The sequence below is a fragment of the Canis lupus genome, chromosome 37, assembly GCF_003254725.2.
Source record: "Canis lupus dingo isolate Sandy chromosome 37, ASM325472v2, whole genome shotgun sequence".
Lineage (NCBI taxonomy): Eukaryota > Metazoa > Chordata > Mammalia > Carnivora > Canidae > Canis > Canis lupus.
The window spans coordinates 12,511,599-12,533,788 of record NC_064279.1 but is presented as its reverse complement, the minus strand read 5'-3'; the positions used below and the strand labels follow the sequence as shown (position 1 = coordinate 12,533,788).

Here is a 22,190-nt window from a genome sequence, read left to right as displayed (position 1 = left end):
ATTTCATACTCAAGAGGAAAAAAAGTACTACCTAAGTAAAGGAAAACTAAATAAAATTAAAACAAACTGAAGTTTACTAAGTATAAATGACTGAATAAATTTAAAAATCCACTCCAGCACATGAAGTGGGGAAGCAAAACCAAGGGCTCCAAGTACAGGGTCAACAGGGTCAATTTTAAAAGCTAATACCTTAAGATTAAAAGATGAAAATGTGAAAGAATGACATTTCACAATATACCTCCCTCCTTACTGCCAGCGGTTTACTATCTTATAACCTGCTCTCCCCAGAGTAAGGTAGCTCACTGTTTCCTACCTTACAGGTCACTGTCACTTCTCTCAAAGGCAAAATGTTAAATGAAAGAGATTTCAAAAAAAAAAAAAGATGGGATAACAGCACAAATTTACACCACCTTAAGCTAAAAATGAGAGTGAAAAATACATATATGGCTTAACAAAAGACAGTAAAATAGAGCAATCAAAGATCTTAGGAACTATGAAAAGAAGAAATGTGCTGTATTTATGATTATACAGCTCCAGCAATGGATAAACCTAAAATAGAGCAAGTTACTGTTTCTCCACTCCTCACTTTCCTTCTTATAGTTGATGTATTTATTCAGCCAGCAACATGGTATATCCCACACAATGGTGATAGACATGCTTACTAGTTCCTTATGTCCACAAGTAGAATTATTTCCCTCAAAGATACAACAAAGTATTTTCTGTTAGTACAAACTTGAAAAAAATGCCAAACACAAAAATAGCTTATGACAGACTTCTCTGGTTTGTGTATGTCTGCAACACTAAATTTCTCAAAGATTTAAGTAGTTGGGAAATAATTATTCTGAAATCTTGTTGAGGAAAGTCCACATTATAGAGAGTTACATTATAAACAAATTTTTCTCAGAAGCAACCTCATCTCATAAAAAAAAGAAAGTATGTAGGGGCACCTGGCTGGCTTGGTAGAGCATGTGACTCTTGATCTTAGGATCATGAGTTCAAGCTCCACGTTAGGTATAGAGATTAAAAATGAAATTAAAACATAAATAAATAAGTAAATATTTAATAATAAATTAATAACTAAAATAAATAAAATAATGCTTTAAAAAAGAAAATATTTACAAAAATTATATGCATCTTTAGATTTTCATTACAATATATTTTCACTACTTAAAAGCAATTACTAGCCCAGCTGGAATTTTTTTGAATTATCATTAAAAATTAGCTGCCCTTTCTATGAACAGTAACATTCATGTCAATCTTCATTTGCAATAGTGAGACAGTAACATTAAGCTACTAGATAAGATTCTTTCTAAACAAAGACCAAAGTTTTATCATTAAGGAACATCTGGGTAATAACCAGTCAACAGTAACACTTGGCATTTCAAGTCACAGGAAATCAGAAATACATCTAGATTCGTTTTTTTGTTTTTTGGGGTTTTTTTGTTTGTTTGTTTTTTAGAGAAGGAGAAGGGCAGATGGAGAGGAAAACAGAATCTTAAACAGGTTCCACCCCCCAGCACAGAGCCCAACATAGGGCTCGATCTCACAACCCTGACATCATAACCTGAGCTAAAATCAAGAGTTGGATGCTTAACTGAGCCACCTAATCACCCTAAAACACATCTAAATTCTGAATTAGTTCTATTTATACTTGGATTAACAAAAACTTGAAAATATTAAACTCAAATCTAACAAAATGAGGCCATCTGAGAACCTGTGTATTTTCTCCACAATTCCGAAATAATCTGTAACTTAATTACAAACACTGAAACAATTATTTACGGATTGATTTTCCTTTTCATATTTATGCCTTTATACCCACAGGAAAAAAGTCCATAACGAGGAAAAATACTAAAGCATAGATGATCATAAAGGTAAATAAAAATTAAAGATAGAAAGGGGACCTGGGTGGCTCAGTTAAGCAGCTGCCTTTGGCTCAGGTCATAATCTCAGGGTCCTGGGACTGAACCCCACACGGGGCACCCTGCTCAGTGAGAGCTTTCTTGTCCCTCTCCCTCTGCCTGCTGCTCTCCCCTTCCACCCAGCTTGTGCTCTAATAGATAAAATCTTAAAAAAAAAATCAAGATGGAAGGCCTAACAGGCTAGATAAGTCATCAAAGGCCCTTCGACCATGATCCTCCACCTGTGCTTTATAAATGGAAAAAAACAAATGACACTACTATACTCTAATTCAAAGGGAAGAGAGATTAATTAGAGACTTAATAACCAGTAGCACATAAATAAGTCATAAGAACAGAATGTATACCTTGGTAATCATAGTTAATAATACTGTATTATACATTAAAGTTGCTAAGATAGATCTTAAAACTTCTCTCACAAGGAAAAGAACTCTTCATGTATGGTGATAAATGTTAACCAGACTTACTGTGGTGGTAGTTTTCCAACATATACAAATATCAAACCATTATGCTGTACAGTTAAAGCTAATAATATTGACGCCAGTTATACCTCAAGAGCAAAAATAATAAGCAGTAGCACAGCACAAACTTAAATACATCACAATCTCTCTCCATACCCAAAGACTACCGACAAATGTTTTAATGACAACCTACCAAGTATCACTGTTTGCAAGGGCAAGAAAAAAAATTAAAAACACCATGACAATTCAATTAAACAGTGAGCATTATGTTAGGTCTTGGGGCGTGGGGTGGGTGGGTAATCACTCAAGATTCAGTTACAAGAAATAGTGCCACATTTTTCACAGAAATAGAAAAAACAATCCTAAAATTCATGTGAAATGAAAGACCCTAAAGAGGCAAAGTAAACCTAAGAAAGAAGAAAGCTGAAGGCATCACATTTCCTGACTTTTTTTTTTTTTTTTAAGATTCTATTTATTTATTCACGAGAGACACACAGAGAGAGGCAGAGACACAGGCAGAGGAAGAAGCAGGCTCCCCTGTAGGGAGCCTGATCTGGACTTGATCCCATGACTACAGGATCAGGACCTAAGCCAAAGGAAAACACAATCACTGAGCCACCCAGGTGCCCCCAATACTTCCTGACTTTAAAATGTATTATAAAGTTAGAGTAATAAAAACACTATTATACTGACATAAAAATAGATATGTCAATGGAACAGAATCAAGAGCCAGAAAGAAATCTTCACATCTACAGTCAACCAATATTTTGACAAATAAGCCAAGAATACTCAATAGGTAAAGGATAGTCTCTTCAATAAATTGTGCTGGGAAAACTGGATAAACACAGATTTAAAAATGAAATTGGACTCCATCCTACACCATTCACAAAAATTAACTCAACATGGAGTAAAGGTGTATAACATAAGACCTGAAACTATAAAACTCCTAAAAGAAAACACAGGGAGAAGCTCCTTGATGTGGATCTTCGCAACTGATTTTTGGATGTGACACTAAAAGCACAAGCAACAAAAGTAAAAAGGAACAAGTAAAACTACATTAAAATAAAGGCTTTTATACAGAAAAAAAAAATCAACAAAATGAAAAGGCGACAGAATGAAATATCTGCAAATCATATATCCAATAAGAGGTTAATATTCAAGCTATATAAGGAACTCCTACAAATCAAGAGCAAAACCACAAACTGGACAAAAAATAGGTATAGAAATTGAATATACATTTTTCCAAAGAAAATACACAAATGGCCAAAAGGTACACAAAAAGATGCTCAACACAACACTAATCATCAAGGAAAGGCAAATCAAAACTACAATGATATATTACCTCACACCTGCTAGAATGGCTACCATAAAGAAAAAAACAAGTGTTGGCGAAGATGTGGAGAAAGGGAACCTTTGTACACTGTTGCTGAGAATGTAAATTAGTATACCCACTATGGGAAGGAGGATGGAGGTTCCTCAAAAAGTTAAAAATAGAACTACCAAATGAGGGCAGCCCGTGGGCTCAGCAGTTTAGCACTACCTTCAGCTCAGGGCGTAATCCTGGAGACCCGGGATCGAGTCCCGCGTCAGGCTCCCTGCATGGAGCCTGCTTCTCCCTCTGCCTGTGTCTCTGCCTCTCTCTCTCTCTCTCTCTCTCTGTGTCTCTCATGAATAAATAATCTTAAAAAAAAAAAAACTGCCAAAAGATCCAGCATTCCCACTTCTGTGTATATACACAAAGAAAATGAAACCACTATCTCAAAGAGGTATCTGCACTCACATGTTTACTGCAACATTATTCACAACAGCCAAGATAAGGAAATAACCTGTGTTCATCTAAAGATGAATAAAGAAAATGTCCTTCTCTCTCTCTCTCTGTCTCTCTCTCTCACACACACACACACACACACACACACACACACACAGGAATACTATTCAGCCATGAGAAAGAAGAAATTCCTGCCATTTGCAACAACATGAGTGGACCTGGAGGGCATTATGCTTAGTGAAATAAGTTAGAGAGAGATGTATACTGTCTGATCTCACTTAAATGTGAAATTTAAAATAGTCAAACTCGTAAAAACAGAGAATAGAATGGTGACTGCCAAATGCTGTACAGTAAGGGAAGTGGGAAGGTACCAGTCAAATGGTACAAACTTCTAGTTCTAAAATGAATTAAGTTCTGAGAATCTAAAGTACACCATGGTGATTACAGTTAAAATATCATATACTTGAAAGTTGCTAAAAGAGTAAATCTTAAATGTGCTCATTGCTGCCTCCGAGAAAACAGTAAGTATGTGACATGATAGGGGTATGATCCTATTGTGGCAATCATTTCACAACATATACACGTATCAAGTCATCAAGTGTACACCTTAAACTTACAAATGTTATATATCAATTATATCTCAATAAAGCTGGGGGAAAGAGCCACACTCACTTTAAGAAATCTGTACAAGGCACTGTTTCCCAAACAGTAGAAAATAATAGAAAACACTAGAGGAATAAGTTCTAGGATGCACCTCCAGCTATATACATAACAAAATCACCAAATTGCCCCACACAGAGCAGATGTATCTAAAACAATTAGAGATGTGAGAATAAACAGAATGCAACCACTGGAAACTCTTAATCTGAGAAACACACCATCTTATTATGCTATGATCAGGAAATCAGCATATAATTACTGATGAACCTAGAACCCCATCATACTTAGTGAATGTGAATCATCCAAAAAGTGTATGTACCACATCTTAGCACTCAATACTCATGAACCTAGTAAATGGACAATGCAACAAAGCCACAGAAACACCTAATGTTCCCACACTATTCTGGCCAGTACAAACCACAGCTAGAACAGAAATGTAATCCCCCATTCATTTCCCCATTCAACTATCAAATGAATATATCATTTTATAACTACCAAAGCAATAACCGTCTCAGGCAAAAATCATAAGTGTATATGAAAAGTAATGTGAGAAAATCATTTAAAAAGGGAAAAAAAGTACCTTTACATTAACAGACATATGATATGATAAATGCAGCTGAAACAAGCAGACAAATTTAACATCCCCAATAATGGCACACACTCCTAATATATAATGCACTATGCTGAGAACCTATTATCACCACTTGCTGCCTAATATACAAAAATGCATAACTAAATGTTATCACAGGGAAACAATCAGAAAAACCCAAATTGAAGGACAACCTAAAGAAAAAAAAAAGCAAAACAAAACACTGGCATATACCCTTAGAAAATGTCCATGTGTTGAAAATATAGAAAAGTAAGGAATTGTTCTAGATTAAGAACATGACATGTCATGACATGACAAATAAATATAATAAAAAATACCAAACAGGATCCTAGATTGGAAGAAGAAAAGAATTCTGCTAAAATAGATATTACTGGTACAGTTGGCAGAAGTTGGAGTTCAGTCAACAGAGAGGCAAGAAGCTAGGAAGATGTGTAAATACAATTCATAAGTCAAAAGCAACATACTGTTGCACAGAGAAATCCAGACATGTGCAGAGGGCCTCCTTTTAGTATTCAGCAAAATATTGATTGATCAATACATGCATAAGAGAAAACTATCCAGGGGTGCAGAGAGAATCAACCAAGAGGATTATAATGAAGAGTGCCTGGTCCTCATACAAGTTAGGGAATAGTGTGTGGTCCTACCAGCCAAAATGGAAAAGCTCTCAATTCACGGGGCACTGGTTATACAAAGAGAAGTTGCCTTCTCAGTACTGGGGAATAATTAGCTCAGACTAAAAAACTCCACCGTTCACACCAAACAAATTATAAAAGGCACAAAAGGATCAAATAGTTTTCAAGCAACTTAACTGCATTCAAGAATAAAGCTTAAGAACAATTTATAGGATGATAAAGATCAAGTAAATTAATAATGACAAAAAGTAGTAATCAGAGATTACCAAGGTAAAAAAAAAAAGGAGGAAAATATACTGATAATGAGGAGAAAAGGTAATTGAAGCCAATCTAGAATGGACACAAATGTTAAAATTAGCAACAAGGACATTAAAATAATTATTATAGCCATATCTGTGCATTTAAAAAGGTAAGCAAAGACCTAGCCAATATAAAATGAACCAAACAACTCCCAGAAATGAAAACTATAACGTCTGAGACAAAATACATCCGATATAGACAGAAGAGGTTACAAGAACAAAAAAAGATTAATGAACTTGAAGACATAAGAACAGAATTTCTGGTTCTACAACTGAGGGCACTCGCAGCTCTCAGCACCCGGTCCAGCTTCTTTCAAAATGTCTACTGTTCACGAAATTCTCTGCAAGCTCAGCTTGGAAGGTGATCAGTCCATGCCCCCAAGTGCATATGGGCTGGTCAAAGTATACACCAATTTTGATGCTGAGCGTTATGCTCTGAACAATGAAATGGCCATCAAGACCAAAGGTGTGGATGAGGTCACCACTGCCAACATTTTGACCAACTGCAGCAATGAACAGAGAAAGGCTACTGCCTTTTGCCTACCAGAGAAGGACCAAAAAGGAACCTGCATCAGCACTGAGGTCAGCCTTGTCAGGCCACCTAGAGACCATGATTTTGGGCCTACTGAAAACACCTGCTCAGTATGATGCTTCTGAGCTGAAAACCTCCATGAAGGAAATTAACATTAGGGGGACTGATGATTCCCTCAATGAAATCATCTGCTCAAGGACCAACCAAGAACTTCAGGAAATAAAGAGTCTACAAGGAAATGTGCAAGACTGATCTGGAGAAGGACATCATTTCTGACACATCTGGTGACTTCCGCAAGCTGATGGTTGCCCTTGCAAAGGGCAGAAGAGCAGAAGATAGTCACTGATTATGAAATTCATTGATTATGAACTGACTAACCAAGATGCCTGGGATCTCTATGATGCTGAAGTGAAGAGGAAAGGAACTGATGTGCCCAAGTAGATCAGCATCATGACTGAGAGGAGTGTGGGTCACCTCCAGAAAGTATTTGAAAGATACAAGAGCTACAGCCCTAATGACATGCTGGAGAACATTAAGGAGGCGGCCAAAGGAGACCTCAAAAATGCTTCCTGAACCTGGTCCAGTGCATTCAGAACAATGCATTTTGCCAACCAAATGTATGACTCCATGAAGGGCAAGGGGACTCCATTAAAGGTGGAAACAACCCAAATATTCATCAACTGATGAATGGATAAACAAAATGTGGTCTATCCATATAATGAAATATTACCTGTCCATAGAAAGGAATGAAGTAGAGCCATATCTCATTCTATTGTGCTTCATAGATACCATTTTGGAGATTTTTTTTGTTTTTTTAGATTAAGGTTTTGTAGCAATCCTGCATCAAACATGTCAATAGGTGCCATTTTCCCAACAGCATCTGCTCACTTCATGTCTCTGTCACATTTTGGTAATTCTGACAATTTCAAATTTTATCATTTTTATTATATTTGTTATGGTAATCTGTGACCAATAATTATGACTCTCTGTAAACTCGGATGATGGTTAGAATTTTTTTAGCAATGAACTATTTTTTTAAAGTGATCTCTAAGCCTAATGTGGGGTCCAAACTCACAACCTCAGGATTCAAAGTCCCATGCTCTACCAACTGAGCCAGGCAGGCACCCTAGCAATAAAGCATTTTTAAACAAAAAGTACAATATTTTTTAGATGTAATGCTACTACACACTCAACAGACTACAGTGTAAAAATAATTTCATATGTACTGAGAAACCAAAAAATTCATTTGACTTGCTTTATTGTACTTTTTGCAGTCTTGCAGCGCTCTGGAACCAAACTCCAATGTCTCTAGGGCATGCCTGTGCTGAAACATGTTACAACATGGATTAATGCAGAAAATATTATTATATTAAGTGAAATAAGACACACAGAAAAGGACACATATTATGTTTCCATTTATATTAAATGCCCAAAATAGGCAAATAGAGACAGAAAGTAGATTTATTTTTGTCAGGCTGTGCAGGGACAGGGAAATGTGGAGTGACTAATGAGTAGAAGTTTTCTCTGGGATAATGCAAAAGTTCTGAAATTAGATTTGGTATTGGTCGCACAATTCTGTAAATATATTTAAAAACACAGAATTTTACACTTTAAAATGGTTAAAATGGTATGTTTTGTGTTATGTCAATGTTGTTTAAAATAAAACAAAACCCAAAAAAAAATCAAATAGGGTTTTTAACAAACTGATGACAACTGTTATATTTAGAAAGAGAGGAGACCGGGATCATTAGTAGCCAAAATGACTTGACCTAATTTACATATTTTGTATCAAGAGAGTCTGTATAACATCAAATAGTAGGGATCCCTGGGTGGCGCAGTGGTTTGGCGCCTGCCTTTGGCCCAGGGCGCGATCCGGGAGACCCTGGATCAAATCCCACGTCGGGCTCCCGGTACATGGAGCCTGCTTCTCCCTCTGCCTGTGTCTCTCTCTCTCTCTCTCTGTGTGACTATCATAAATAAATAAAAATTTAAAAAAAAAATCAAATAGTATTAAAACAATTTGAATTAATCAAACTCTAATCTTTTTCTAAAAGTCATGTTAATAATACATGAGACCCAGTCTTTATTCACTTCAAGAAAAAGTTGGGATACAATGCCTTGTCATTACATGTATATAACACATCTACACTGCAAACCAAACTGCTAACATTAAGTTTATGTTATATGGAGGTTTTGCTATTTGCACATGAATAAAATTTGTAATTGTATGTGTTTCATATAAGCAAATGTGCAGAGAACAAAAACCTAGAAACTATAAACTTAACATCAATAAATTTTAATTTCTTCTTCTCTCAAAAATAGTACTATATATTAAACTAAGTTACTCAAATTCTTTTTCTGAACCCGGTCTGTTCTTCTAGAATAAAAGGTTTTAAGGGAGAAGAGAAGGGATCATTATTCAAATGCGATCTCCTGGCAGAAGACTTGTACTACATATTGAAAAGGCCTGGCATCCTTTGTTACTTCCCTTATTCAATCTTGTTTTGTAGGTTCTGGAAGTCCCTAACAATGCATCTCCTTGCCTCTATTCAAAGTCTTCAATAGATAAATGGATAAAGCCAAATAGCAGTCAGCAAGAACAACAAAAGGAAAGTACTGCCACGTTATATTTAGTCCAAACCCCACTAATTCAGAATTCAGTAAACAGAGGCTCCTCATAGCAATCAAAATGGTAGAATTAGACAACTCCATGAGTTAACAATGATTTCTAGCATGAATACTATTTCTTGAATGAAGAAAAAAATATATATGTAAAAAAATTTAATGGTAGAAAATATAATTTCAATCATTTTATTCAACAAAGGACAGAGCACACAGGCAAAAAAAAAACTGAACACAATTCCTATCTTTGCAAAATTTTAGTTTAGCAATCACAACTAAGTTTGAGTTTACTTAACTGATTTTCAAAAACAGGAGTATCTTGGGGCACCTTGGTGGCAGTCAGTTGAGCACCTGACTCTCGGTTTCAGCTCAAGTTGTGATCTCAGGGTTGTGGGATCCACCCCTGCATTGGGCTCCAATTTCAGCACACAGTCAGCTTGGGTTTCTTCCCACTCCACCACCTCTCCTACTCATGATCTTTCTCTCTAAAATAAATCTTTTTAAAAAGTAAATAAATGAAAATGGAAATATCTCCCTTACTCACTATACAAGAAGTTAGAGATCTATTAAGACATTTAATGAGCATCCACTATAGAATAAGCCATGCACAAAGTGCAAGGAAGTGAACTGCAGAATTAACTCCAAAGCATTAGCCACATGTGAAATACCACTTACAATTCTGTTGGTCACATCTATATTAAATATCCTGGATAAATGAAAAGTATTCACCAGCTTCATTTACCTGTACACACAAGTACAAACTCTTCCATTTTGGAAAACTCATTTATTTCATTACTGCCACGGATATTTTCTACAGCTTATAAGAAAAAAAGCCTTATTCTTTTTACAAATATTTATTGAATGCCTGTTTTGTCCCAGGCACTGTTCCAGATACTGACAATGAAAAAGACTCCTTTTGGGGATGCCTGGGTGGCTCAGTAGGCTAAACATCTGACTTTTGATTTTGGTTCAGGTCATGATCTCAGGGTTGTAAGACTGAGACTCCCACTGAACTTCACACTGGGGTGTAGACTGCTTAAGATTCTCTCTCTCCAGGCCCTCCCTGTCTAGTGGGAGGTGGGAAATACTTCCTGCCCTCATAGCTCACCAGCCAGGGGAGACAGAGGCAAATAAATAAGACACATTATAGGTAAAATGGTAAGTAATATTAAGAAAAATAAAGCAGGGATCCCTGAGTGGCTCAGTGGTTTAGCGCCTGCCTTTAGCCCAGGGCGCGATCCTGGAGTCCCGGGATCGAGTCCCGTGTCAGGCTCCCTGCATGGAGCCTGCTTCTCCCTCTGTGTGTCTGCCTCTCTCTCTCTCTCTCTCTGTCTATGTCTATCATGAATAAATAAATAAAATCTTTAAAAAAAGAAAAGAAAAGAAAGCATAGAAAGAAAAGTACAAGTAAAAAAGGGAGCAAACAAAGGGCAGAAGTATGTTACAACTTTACATAGACCAAGAAGGGTCATCAAGGAAGGTGACATTTGGACCAGATGTCTCCAAAGGTGAATTCCACCGACATTTAAATAGGAATACCAGGGCACCTGGCTAGTTCAGTCAGTGGAGCATACAATTCTTGATCTCAGGGTTGTGAGGTTGATCCCCACTTGGGGCATGGAGCCTACTTAAAAAAAATGTTTTTATGGGTGCCTGGGTAGCTCAGTTAAGCAGCTGCCTTTGACTCAGGTTATGATCCCAGGGTCCTAAGATCAAGCCCCACATCTTCTCCCCCTCCCTCTGCTGCTCTCCTGCCTGTGAACATACACACACGTACTCTCTAATAAATAAATCTTTTAGGGATCCCTGGGTGGCGCAGCGGTTTGGTGCCTGTCTTTGGCCCAGGGTGTGACCAGGGAGACCCTGGATCGAATCCCACGTTGGCCTCCCGGTGCATGGAGCCTGCTTCTCCCTCTGCCTGTGTCTCTGCCTCTCTCTCTCTCTGTGTGACTATCATAAATAAATAAAAATTAAAAAAATAAAAAAATAAAAATAAGTAAATAAATCTTTTTAAAAAATTTTTAATTAAAGAAGAATTAATGCCTCTTCTCAAACCACTCCAAAAAACCAGAAAAGCGATGAAAGCTTCCAAATTCATTCTACGAAATCAGCATTATCCTGATACCAAAGCCATATTGACATCACAAAAAAAAAAAAAAAGAGAGAATTTACAGACTAATATCTCTGATAAACATAGATACAAAAATCCTCAACAATATATTAGCAAACCAAATCCAACAACACGCTTAAAAAATCATTCACCACAATCAAGCGGGATTAATTCCTGGGATGTAAGGGTGGTTCAATATTTGCGAAAAATCAACAAAATACATCACTTCAAGAGAAAAGATAGAAACTATATGATTATTTCAACAGACACAGAAAAAGCATCTGACAAAGTACAATATCAATTCATGATAAAAACACTCAACACACACACACACCAAAAAAAAAAACCACTCAACAAAGTAGGTCTGGAGGGAACATATCTCAACATAATAAAGTCCTTAAATGAAAAATCCAAAGCTAACATCATCCTCAACTGTGAAACACTAACAGCTTTTCAAAAACAAGGTAAGGATGTCCACTCTCACCATTTTTATTCAACATAGTACTGGAAGTCTTAGCCTCAGCAATCAGACAACAAAAAAAGAAATAAAAGGCATCCAAACTAGTGAAAAAAGATCCCTCACTATTTGCAGATGACTTTCACTGTTTGTATCCTGTTATCTGATACTATATGTAGAAAACCCTAAGAACTCTACCAAAAAATTGCTATAACTAATAAATGAAATCAGTTCAGTTGCAGATTATAACATCAAAATACAGAAATCTGTTACATATTTATATACCAAGAATGAAGCAGAAATAGAAATTAAGAAAACAATCCCATACAATTACTAAGCTAAAAGATGTCCTACTGAATGGGAAAAGATATTTGCAAATGATATATTCAATAAAGGGTTAATATCCAAACTAGACAAGGAACTTATACAAATCAACACCAAAAAAAAAAAAAAAAAACAACAAATAATCCAAGTGAAAAATGGGCAGTTGATGTGAACAGACATTTCTCCAAAAAAGATGGCCAACAGATACACGAAGAGATGCTCAACATCACTAATCATCAAATGTAAATTTTGAAATGTAAATCAAAACCATACTGAGATATCACCTCATACCTAATCAGAATAGCTAAAATCAATTAATACAAGAAACAACAGTGTTGGCAAGGATGTGGAGAAAAGGGAACTCTTGTACACTGTTGGTGGGACTGCAAACTGGTTTAGACACTGTGGAAAACAGTATGGAGATTCCTCAAAAAACTAAGAATAGAATTACCATAGGATTCAGTAATTCCACTACTGCATATTTAACCAAAGAATATTAACACACTAATGCAAAAAGATATATGCACCCCTATATGTATTGCAGCATTATTTACAACCACCAAATTATGGAAGCAACACAAATGTCCATTGATAGATGAGTGGATAAAGAAGATGTGGTATGAAGTGCCTGACTGGCTCAGTCAGTAGAGCATGTGACTCAATCTCAGGGTTGTGAGTTCGAGAGGCATATTGGGCACAAAGCTCACTTAAAGAAAGAAAAATGTTGTTACTGTTGACTATTACCCATAAAAAAGAATGAAATCTTGCTCTTTCCAACAACATTGATGGAGCTAGATAGTATATCACTAAGTGAAATAAGTCAGAGAGAGACAAATATATGATTTCACTCATATGTGAAATTCACATCCTTAAATATGAATTTAAGAAACAAAACAAAATGAAGGAAGAAAAGAAACAAGCAAAAAAACTCTCTTAAATATAGAGAACAGGGACACCCCAGGGTCCTGAGATTGAGTCCCACATCGGGCTCCTTGTGGGGAGCTTGCTTCTCCCTCTGCCTGTGTCTCTGCCTCTATGTCTATCATGAATAAATAAATGAATCTTTAAAAAAATAGAACAAATGGTTACCAAAGGGGAGGTAGGTAGGAGGATGGGTGAAACAGATGAAAACGATTAAGAATACACTTATTGCGATAAGCAGTGAGTAATGTATAGAATCGTTGAATCACTACATTTTCCATGTGAAACTAATATAACATTATCTAATTAAACTGAGATTAAAAAATAATTTTTAAAAGTTTTTGGTTTTTTTGGATTGTTACAAATTTATTATTACTTATTAAGTACTACTAGCTTAATATTCCAGAAAATTTCAAATCACCCTTCAACAACCCATTCTTCCCTCCCCCACCCAAATTCTGGATAAAGAGCTCTTCAACATGCTCTCTTCTCTCTTCTGTATAAAACTATCAGATAAAGGCAAAGAATTGTGTATATCTTGGTGTAAAATGCTGCCCACGGCTGTGGAAACTATCTGCCCAAGCTCCTTTCACTGTCCAGGTCCTGAAAGGCTGTTGTTCATGAACCGTCTTTTCACGAAGCAAGTCCACCACTTGCTAGTTTATCATTCTGAGGACCAAAAACTTTCTCACAAAGTCTCAGTCTCTTGTCTCTTTTAAGAGAGAACAAGAGAGCTGCTTTTAAGTAGGTTCTTATCACCTTATTTTCCTCTTTGTTTGCAGGTTTAACATAAATTGCATTAAGTGGAAAACCAGGCTCTCCAGGAATGGAAAATTAGTGATTCCCAGGGTATAAATTTCTTTTGCACCTTGGCTTTTTGGAATCTCATAGTTTTTTTTGTTTTATTTTGATTTTTGTTTTGTTCTCTTTTTTTTTTTTAGATGTATAAACTATTTATTAATAGACAAGACCTACAGGTTTATTTTTTCTTGAACACACCAATGGTGTGACCAAGGCACCCTGTGGTCTTGGTGTGCTGGCCTCAGACATGAAGTCTCCAGTTAGTGGTGCAGCCCCCTGTTGGCCCAAATCTTCTTGTCTCTCCAGATCTTCACGAAGTTCGTTGTCCAGACCATTGGCCAGGACCTGGCTGTACTTGCCATCCTTCACACCCTCTTATCTACTCAAAACCCAGTCTGGGATCTTATACTGGCGTGGATTCTGCATAATGGTGACCACACATTTCACCTCATCCTCAGTGAGCTCTCCAGCTCTCTTGGTGAGATCAATGTCTGCTTTCCTCAACACCACATAAGCATATATTCGCCCCACACCCTTAATCGCTGTGATGGCAAAGGCTATTTTCCACCGTCCATCGATATTGGTGTTGAGTACTCGCAGAATGTACTGGAACTTCTTAGGGATCACCACAGACATGGTAGCACCCCCAGCAGCGGGATACGGGCATCCTGTGGAAGAGGGGATCTCATAGTTTTTGAAGAAGACATTGGCCTTGAAGTAAAATATGGCTTCAACTACAGTATCTGTATCTTTTGTCTCTCTACGAGTGGGTCCTTTGAACTGACTTCTGATAGGCAACAGTGCCATGACTCCAAAGAGTCTGGTGTCAAGGTCCATAAGACAAGAGTGGTAAGCTGGCATCTTCACAGTGCCCAGGTTTCAAGCTAGACAAGAAGTAAAAGTTGTTTTGGTTTCTTTTAAGTCAAAAAAATATAAGTTGACATTTGGTCAAAAGCATAAAAAAGGTGAAAGATCCAGTAATATAACTATCTGGAGAATGAGCACTCCTGGTAAAGGGTGTGGTAAATGCAAAGTAAAAAAGTCTTGAGGGACCTTTCTCACATCCAGCTACCTTGCAGCTGCTCTTGGTTGGGGCCATCCTGCACCTTAGACAGGAAGATGGTGACCCCAAAAAAGATGAAAATGTTGCTGGAATTGATCAACTCTAAGCTCCAACTCATCATGAAAAGTGGAAAGTGCTGGGCAGCCTGGTGGCTCAGCGGTTTAATGCTGCCTTCAGCCCAGGGTGTGATCCTGGAGACCCGGGATCAAGTCCCACATTGGGATCCCTGCATTGGGCCTGCTTCTCCCTCTGCCTGTGTCTCTGTCTCTCTGTGTGTGTGTGTGTGTGTGTGTGTGTGTGTGTGTCTATCTCCCCACACACCCGCCCCCCCCCCCGTGTCTCTCATGAATAAATAAATAAAAAATCTTAAAAAAAAAAAAAAGTGGAAAGTGCCTGCTGGAGTAGAGGCTGACTCTGAAAATGATCAGACATGACAAAGTAAAACTGGTCATCCTTGTCAACAACTGCCCAGCCTTGAGGAAATGTGAAATAGAATACTACACCATGTTTGCCAAACATGGTAATAATATTAAATTGGGCAAGCATGTGGTAAATACTATAGAGTATGTACACGGGCTGTCACTGGACCCAGGTGATTCTGATATCATTAGAAGCACGCCAGAACAGACTAGTGAAAAATAATTCTCACAAAATTTTTCCTTTAATAAAAGTGGTCAGAGCTTACTTAAAAAAAAAAAAAAAGGAGGGAGACTGGGTGGCTCAGTCAGTTAACTGACTGACGGATCTCTGCTCAGGTCACCATCTTGGGATCTTGATATCTAGCCCTGCAATGGGCCCCATGATGGTAGTGGAGCCTGCTTAGGATATTCTCACACTGCTCCCTCCTACAGGCCTTCGCCGCCATTTGCATGTGCACACACACATTCTCTCTAAAAAAGTCTTGAGACAGAAGTTTGCCTATTATGTTCAAGAAAAAGAGGCCAAGTGGCAGGAATAGAATAAGCAAAGGAGAAGAATTAAATTAGGAGTCAAGACTAGAAAGCTAGATCATTGATGCTTGTCAGCACTACTAAGGCCTACAAGAACTAGAGAGTTCTTATGCTGAGTGAGAAAGGAAGTCTCTGAGTGTTTTGAAATGAACATAATCTAAGATTTTTAAAAGATCACTCTAACTATTGCTATAACTGAGGGATAATGGTGGCTTGGACCAGGCTGGTAGCAGTAGAGGTGGTGGTAGTCAGATCTAGACACATGAAGATAAAGTTATCTGTTATCCAATGCAAAAGAGAAGGGTCAAGGATAGTACCAAGGTTTGGGGCTCAGGTATCAAGGGGGTTAGACTTGCCATTTATTGATACAGGAAGGAAAAGTTATGTTCAGATATTGTGACTGAATAATGCTCCCTCTCCCAAGATGAGCACATCCTAATCTCCTGGCACCTGTGAATATGTTACCTTACATAAGATGGAAAGATTATCAGAGTGGGCGCAAAGTGGGTCTTTATAAAGGAGCAGAGGATCAGAGTCAGAAGGCAACGTGACAACCCAGCAAGGGGAGCAAAGGGGAATGTGATGATGGAAGCAGGGAGAGAAAAAGATGTGAAAACAGAAGCTGAGGTTGGAGTGATGCCATTGGTGGCTTGGAATCTGAAAGAGGTTCATGAGTTAAGGAATGTGGACAGCCTTTCGAATCTGGAAAAGGCAAGGGAATTGATTCTCCCCTAGAGCCTCCAGAAAGAACATAATTCTGTGGTCCATTGTAGACTTCTGACCTCCAGAATTATAAAACAATAAATTTGTGTTGTTTTAAACTGCTGAAATTTGTGGTAATTTGTTATAACAGCAACAGAAAATTAATATAACAGTTTGAATGTTTAGAAATTAAGAATTGTCTGCAGTATCAGATTTTTTGTATTATAATAAAATCTCCTTCAAAGTTTGAAAGTAATACCATAGGACTATAAGGTTGTATACTCAAAAGATACTGTGTCAAGTTAAATAAATGTCTTCACATTTTAAACAAATGGCCTTATACACATAAGTTCAAAATAGGAGCTACAGTGGTCATAAACTAAATGATAATACAATATCTGGTGATATATCATCTGAAGACTCCTCCATGAACCTCTGGACTTTGCCAAATTTGTCACCCTGATATAAACTCTAGAAGGCCCAACTCACCTAAATCCCTCCATCTTGGCAAAATGCTGGAGAAGCTGAAAGTTACAATGGTTATGCTCTAAGTCAGTATATAATCATAAAATGGATATAAAAGAAGGAAGGTAGGTTGATTTTTGTATTTATCAAAAGAGGGCATGAGGCATAAAAAGTTAAGAAATATCACTCTAGGGACTCCTAGGTAGCTCAGTGGTTAAGCATCTGCCTTTGGCTCAGGTGGTGTCCTCGGATCGAGTCCTGCATCAGGCTCCCCATAGGGAGCCTACTTCTCCCTCTCCCTATCTCTGTGTCTCTCATGAATGAATAAATAAAAATCTTAAAAAAAAAAAAAAGAATATCACTCTAAAGCAATTATTCAGTTTTTGGATAAAGCTTTTGAACCCAGGGAATCCCTAGTTAGTATATCACTATTAAATTACAACTATTTATGAATGTGAACCACAACATTATGGAATACATTTTAGTTGCAAAAAGCTGTGAAATTTTGTTTAACTAGAAAAATACTGCCATCATATATTCGTAGTTAAACAGGACATGTGGGGGTACCATGCTGGCTCAATCAGTGGAGTACATGACTCTTGATCTCAGATTGTGAATTTGAGCCCCATGGTGAATGCAAAGATTACTTTCTAAAAACTGCAACAAAAAAAATTTTTTTTTTAAATTAAAAACAATAAAAACAGGGACGCCTGGGTGGCTCAGCGGCTGAACATCTGCCTTCGGCTCAGGGTGTGATCCTGGAGTTCCGGGATCAAGTCCCACACTGGGCTCTCTGTATGGAGCCTGCTTCTCCCTCTGTCTATATCTCTGCCTCTCTCTCTCATGAATAAATAAAATAGTTTAAAAAACAAAAACAAATAAAAATAAACAGGACATGGGAAACTAGCATGCAAAAAATCCTAGCACCGCCTAGCATCTTTGAACCTCAAATATAATCATATTTCATCCTATCAAAATCCTTTAAATTAAAAAAGTAACCAAAGACATACTACAAAAGAGCAGGGTAAAAAGATGACAAAATATTTAAATCTTCATCATTAATAATGATTATCATAAAAGCAAACAGCATATTTCATTGTAGGATATTTTTTCATATTTTAACATAATCGAAATCGAAATGAACTGCGTCAGTCAAGTGGCAGTATTTTAAGTGTTTACGAAGCAGTGTTCATTAATTTAGTGGCACATAAAATAATGGTGTATCTTAAAAACTGATAATCTTAGATTTGATTAAACATGTATTGTATTAGCTATATTAACTCACTTAATCTTCAAAACTACTCTATAAAGTAGCTGCTGTAATTATACTATCTTTTAGATAAGAAAACTGAGTTGGAGAGGTTAAATAAACTCCCAGTCACATGGCCACTAAAATTAAAATTATCTTCAATACATAATAGTATTTATTTATTTTTTTTAAGTGGATTGTATTTTTTTTATTTATTTTTTTTATTTATATATGATAGTCACAGAGAGAATTTATGATAGTCACAGAGAGAGAGAGAGAGAGGCAGAGACACAGGCAGAGGGAGAAGCAGACTCCATGCACCGGGAGCCCGATGTGGGATTCGATCCCGGGTCTCCAGGATCGCGCCCTGGGCCAAAGGCAGGCGCCAAACCGCTGCGCCACCCAGGGATCTCCATAATAGTATTTAACTTCAAAACCGCTATTTAACCCATATCATATTCTCAGTTTTTAGATAACTATTTTAGTGATCTCAACATGAAAACAAATGAGTTTAAACAATGCTGTAAGCTTTTATAAACAGTCCTTCTGCACACAAAAAATATAGCATATAGCAGAGTAAATAGCAGTCCAATTACAATGTACTCCTGTTTAGCCAAGCTTGTTTATTGTAGCAAATTTCTAGACATTTATATATGTCCATTTCTTGTAAAAGAAAAATGGTCTAGAATTCAAAATGCATATTACTTCACTGATCAAACTTTCTATAAGTACAATTTTCTAAAATACATTTTGTAACCAAACAATTCACCTTATCAACAGACTAAAAGTAAAATGAACATCTTAGTAGGTATGGAAAAGGCATGTGATAAAATATAACATCCATTCATGGTTTTTTAGAAAAAAAAAAAAAAAAAAAACTTTCTCAGCAAACTAAGAATAAAAGAGAACTTCCCCAATCTAACATAGGGCATCCACAAAAAACCTAAAGCTATTTTCATATTTAACAGTGAAAGATTAGCTGTTTTCCCTCTAAAACTGAAAAAAAGTGAAGAACATAGGTTCTCACCATTCCCATTCTTATTCAACATCATATTGGAAGTCCTGAACAGTGATATAAGGCAAAAAAGGGAAATAAAAGGAAAAAAATTAGAAAGGAATAATTGAAGCCACCTTTATTTGCTGATAACATGACTGTCTACATAAAAACACACACACACACACACACAAAATCTTCAACAAAAGCTATTACATTTAAAATATAAATTTAGCAAAGTCATAGGATAAAAAGATCAATATACAAAAATCAATCTTATTTCTGTAACACTAGTAATGAATGGAAACTGAAAATTTTAAAAACAGTACTATCTACTATAGCACCAAAAATCATGAAAGAATTAGGGATAAATGTAACAATATATGTGCAAAATTTGTATTCTAAGGCCTATAATGACAAGAGAAATCAAAGATGACCTAAATAAACAGAAAAAATACCAAATCCATAGAATGGAAGACTCAATATTGTCAAAGTATCAATTTGTCCCCAAATGATCTACAGATTCATTCCAATTCCATTCAAAATCCCAGTAGGGCTGCAGAAATTAAAAAGCTGATTCTAAAACATTTATTTAAAAAGCAGGGGGTGGGTGAGTGGGGTGCCTGTGTGGCTCAGTGGTTGAGAGTCTTCCTTTGGCTGAGGGCATGATCCCAGAATCCGGCAGGAAGCCTGCTTCTCCCTTTGCCTGTGTCTCTGCCTCTCTCTGTATCTCTCATGAATAAATATATAAATTAGTCTTTTTCATGAATTTTAAAAATAAAATATAAAATAAAAAGCAGGGGACCTAGAAAAGACAAAACAATTCTGACAAAGAACAAAGTAGCAGGGCACCCCGGTGGCTCAGCGGTTTAGGGCAGCCTTCAGCCGGGGCATGATCCTGGAGACCCAGGATTGAGTCCCACGTCGGGCTCCCTGCAAGGAGCCTACTCCTCCCTCAGCCTGTGTCTCTGCTTCTCTCTCTCTCTCTCTCTCTCTCTGTGTTTCTCTCTTGAATAAATAAATAAAATCTTAAAAAAAAAAAAAGCAGATTCACACTACTTGACATCAAGACTTAGTATAAAGCTATAGCCTGATATGAACAAAGTGTATACACAAAGATCAAAGGAACAAAACAGAACCCAAAACCAACCCACACACATTTCAATTGATTTTTGGACAAAATGCCAATTTTTTTAAAGACATGACTCTATCCTCTAGAAGATTTATATATGAAGAACACAAAGTAAATGAAAAAATTCAAAGTAGGTACTGTCCCACTTGCTACTTCATGAGACCAATCTATTAAGAAATCCCATAAAAATTCAATCATAAGCTGTCAAAGTCCACAAATAGTCTAATTTTCAGGATATTTCCATTCATTCACTGAGATTACATTTAGACACACTGCCATTGCATGCTATTAAAATTCCTTCCAGGGGATCCCTGGGTGGCTCAGCGGTTTGGCGCCTGCCTTTGGCCCAGGGCGTGATCCTGGAGTCCCGGGATCGAGTCCCACATCAGGCTCCCTGCATGGAGCCTGTTTCTCCCTCTGCCTGTGTCTCTGCCTCTCTCTCTGTCTCTCATGAATAAATAAAATCTTAAGTAAATAAATAAATTAATAAATAATAATAATAATAATAATAATAATAATAATTCCTTCCATTTTAAAAGGAAAGTAACACCAGAAGGATCCCATGCTCAAAAATATCTCCATGGTATATTCTACACAAAAGTAGATCAATCTGGTTATTAACTATTCTCTGGGAGAAAAAAGATGACCCTGAGTAAAGTAAGCCTATCACATATTCAAACATTAATCATACCACAGTAAGAAGTCAAAGTAAAGGAGAGTTTATGAATTGTTTGAGTAAAGGGTAATTTCATACCAAGAAGTTCTTCAAGGTAGGGCAAAATGAAATGCAATCTCAGTCCTTGGATCAATAAACGGAATTAAGAAGCCAATTAAGTACCATGGGGTAGAAAGTACACAGATGACAAAATTCTAAAAAATTATTTTAATTATATATTAATTATTATTTTATTATTTTATTATTTTATTATTTTAACTTTAATTATAAAAAAGAGTTAGGGGGATCCCTGGGTGGCGCAGCGGTTTGGTGCCTGCCTTTGGCCCAGGGCACGATCCTGGAGATCCGGGATCGAATCCCACATTGGGCTCCCGGTGCATGGAGCCTGCTTCTCCCTCTGCCTGTGTCTCTGTGCCTCTCTCTCTCTGTGACTATCATAAATAAATAAAAATAAAATAAAGATTTAAAAAAAATAAAAATAAAAATAAAAAAAAAGAGTTAGGGAAAAAAAAAGAGTTAGGGTTCAAATATAATTTAGTCTGTGTTCACAATGTTATCAAAGCTCTTGATAATGATTGGGTTATTACTAAAAATTCAATTACCAAATATCTGTTAGGACTAGTTTCTCTGAGGATGATAAACCTTAATCAAATCCTGCTGAATTAAGTCACTTCAATCTAGGGAAACTCAGTCTGGTGTCCACTTATGTGGTTCATTCCTCTCTGTGGAAGTAAAAGACAAAAGTTATAGGGAATGATATAAATATTGGTCCTGAAGTTATCTACTCTCAAATGACTTTCTCCTCTACACTAGGTGACTTTAAGATTCTTCTATTTGTGAGAA

The 22,190-nt window shown here is 36.8% G+C and overlaps 1 protein-coding gene and 2 pseudogenes across 48 annotated transcripts in view; 1 reads left to right on the top strand and 2 right to left on the bottom strand.

Annotated features, from left to right (window-relative positions):
* Nucleotides 1–22,190, bottom strand: part of ABI2 (abl interactor 2) — a 119,076-nt gene that overhangs the window by 92,026 nt on the left and 4,860 nt on the right. The gene's annotated exons all lie outside the window — the stretch shown is intronic.
* LOC118353488 (annexin A2-like) lies at nt 6,638–9,562 on the top strand (annotated as a pseudogene).
* LOC112656776 (40S ribosomal protein S18-like) lies at nt 13,714–15,343 on the bottom strand (annotated as a pseudogene).